Genomic DNA, 2,969 nt, shown 5'->3' with positions numbered 1-2,969 from the left:
TTTGTCCACCAGCAACAGAAATGTCGTTCTTAATAGTCGTCGTTTGCTTCTTACCAAAAACCGAAAAAAAAACACCAACAACAACAACAGCGCCACGAAAAAATGGCAACGCAACAATAACACTGCCACCATTTATTTCTGCCACAATGATTTTGACCGAGAAAGTGGTTTTTGTTCTCTATTCAGTTTTCGGTTCGGTTCGATGTTGCACTTCTATGTCGACTTATTCATAATGCAGCGAAGTTGTAAAGTAAACTGGTTTGTGTTGGGGTATTTTTTGTTCTTTCTTTCTTGGCATTTTTGTTGTTGCTGCTTTCGAAGTCCTTTTCTTGATTAATTGGCAATAAGTGAAATTTGTTTGTTCTCTCTCTCGCAAACTGTGTGAGCAAGGAAGGACAAGTCAAAAAAAAAAAAAAAAAAATATTTATAATGCCATTAGAGCAGTTCAGTTGTAAATAAGGTTGCGGTGTTGATTCCAAAGACAAAACCGGGGAAAGCACTTTAAGGGAAGAGAAGTCTTTTAAGAGAAGGGTGATTGTTTTTTATACCCTACACCAAATACAGGGTTGTCCATATTCGACGGACCCATCTGGCAACGCCATAACTTTTGACAGAGATGTCACATCGCCTAATGACATACCGCGTTTGAAGCGTCAGTCCAAGCAGATTTTTACCATGAACCAATACACGCCACGCGAAATAGTTAAAATTTACATTCAACAGAAGAAGTCAATTGTGAAAACTCAACGTGCTTTTAAAACATTAAAAAATGTGAGAAGTACGCTTTCTAAGAACACCATTAAGCGTTTATACGAAAAATTTTCGACTGGTCAGGCTCTAATCCGAAGAGGCCATATAAAAGTCGACCAAGGCGATCGGCCGAGAATATCGCTGCCGTACGAGCCAGTGTTGAGAGGTCCCCAAGAACATCCCAAAAATGCCGTTCTCAGCAGTTGGCCATGGCTCGATCCACTTTACAACGGATTATTCGCATTGATTTGCATTTGTTCCCGTACAAAATTCAATTGACGCATAGAATGTTTCCTGCGAACAAGCCTCGTCGATTGGAATGGGTTCAAAGAGTCATGAATCCGTCGAATATGGGCAACCCGTTAGTGGTAAGGGTATTATGTCTTTGTGCATTTGTTTGTAGCATGGAGAAGAAAGCGGGATAGACCCATAGTTACTTTTGAGGATCTCCATAGAATCACTTTCTGAGTTGATTTATGCATGTCAGTCCGTCCGTCCGTCCGTCCGTCCGTCTGTCCATGTATTCTTGTGAACAAAATGCAGGTCGCATTTATTATCCGATTGAGATGAAACTTTGGCCTAAGGACGAACCCTATTGAAATTGGAGATAAACGGTAAAAAATTAGATATAGCTCCCATATATATCTTCGACCGATTTGCCTTTTATTGTGCACCAAACGTGTAATACTAGCCCGAGTGGTATGGAATTCTGCACATACATTCAAATTAGGCCTGAAAATAAGTATGCCAAATTTGATCGAAATCGGTTCAGATATAGCTATAGCTCCCATATATATTGTTCATCCGATTTGTTATTTTTGTCCTCCGCAGCCGTAATATGCACTCTGTAACAACAATATTTGGGGAAATATATCAAATGCAGCTCAGAAATACCTTTGCTTAATTTTATCGAGATCGGTTCAGATTTAGATATAGCTCTCATATATAACTTCGTCCGATTTACCTTATATTGTGCACCAAACGTATAATATTTGCCCAAATGGGATGGAAATTGGCACATTAGTCTAGAAGGTAGTATGCCAAATTTGATAGAAATCGGTTCAGATATAGCTATATCTCCCATATATATTGTTCATCCGATTTGTTATTTTTGTTCTCCCCAGCCGCAATATGCACTCCGTAACTACAATATTTGGAGAAATATATCAAATGCAGCTCAGAAATATCTTTGCTAAATTTCATCGAGATCGGTTCAGATTTGGATATAGCTCCCATATATAACTTCGTCCGATGTTCCTTTTATTGTGCACCAAACGTCTAATATTTGTCCAAACGGGATGGAATTTGGCACTTACGACCGAATTGAGTCTAGAAGGTAGTATGCCAAATTTGGTTTAGATATACCTATAGCTCCCATATATATTGTTCATCCGATTTGTTATATTTGCTAACCACAGCCGTAATATGCACTCCGTAACAACGATATTCAGGAAAATACATCAAATACATATCAGAAATATCTTTGCCAAATTTTATCGAGATCGTTTTATATTTGTATATAGCTCCCATATATATCTTTATCTGATTTCAAATTAATTTTGCACCAAATGGGCAATACAAGTCCGAATTTAAAAGATACAAATGCTTCGGCATATTTGGTCCTTTGAACTTTAAATTATAATTATAATCATGCCGTGTATGATTGAGTTTTCCTATAAAAACTTTTAATTGTTATGTGGAGCTCTACTAAATTAACAAAGTGGTGTAGGGTATCATAAAGTCGGCCCCGCCCGACTTTAGGACTTTCTTTTGTTATACCCTCCACCATAGTATGGAGGGTATATTAACCCAGTCATTCCGTTTGTAACTCCTCGAAATACTCATGTCAGACCCAACAAAGTATATATATTCTTGATCAGCGTAAAATTCTAAGTCGACTTAGCGATATCGGTCTGTCTGTCTGTTGTAATCACGCCATCTTTCGAACGAATTGAGATAGAAGGCTAAAATTTTGCATACCTGCATAGTTTACCAGTAGGCAGGTTAAGTTCGTAAATGGGCCATGTAGGTCCACGTTTTTATATAGCCCCCATATAACTGTACCTCCCGATTTTCGGTATTTTGAAAATTTTAGCGACATTATTCACTGGAATTGTTTTAAATTTGGCATTTGAAATTCGAAATGGATATTACAGCCTATGACAAAAAACTGTCTGTGCAGGTCCACGTCTTCCTATAGCCCCCATATAACGGTACCT

Source organism: Musca domestica, unplaced genomic scaffold, assembly GCF_030504385.1.
Source record: "Musca domestica strain aabys unplaced genomic scaffold, Musca_domestica.polishedcontigs.V.1.1 16, whole genome shotgun sequence".
NCBI classification, from domain to species: domain Eukaryota; kingdom Metazoa; phylum Arthropoda; class Insecta; order Diptera; family Muscidae; genus Musca; species Musca domestica.
This window is presented reverse-complemented; position numbering follows the sequence as displayed.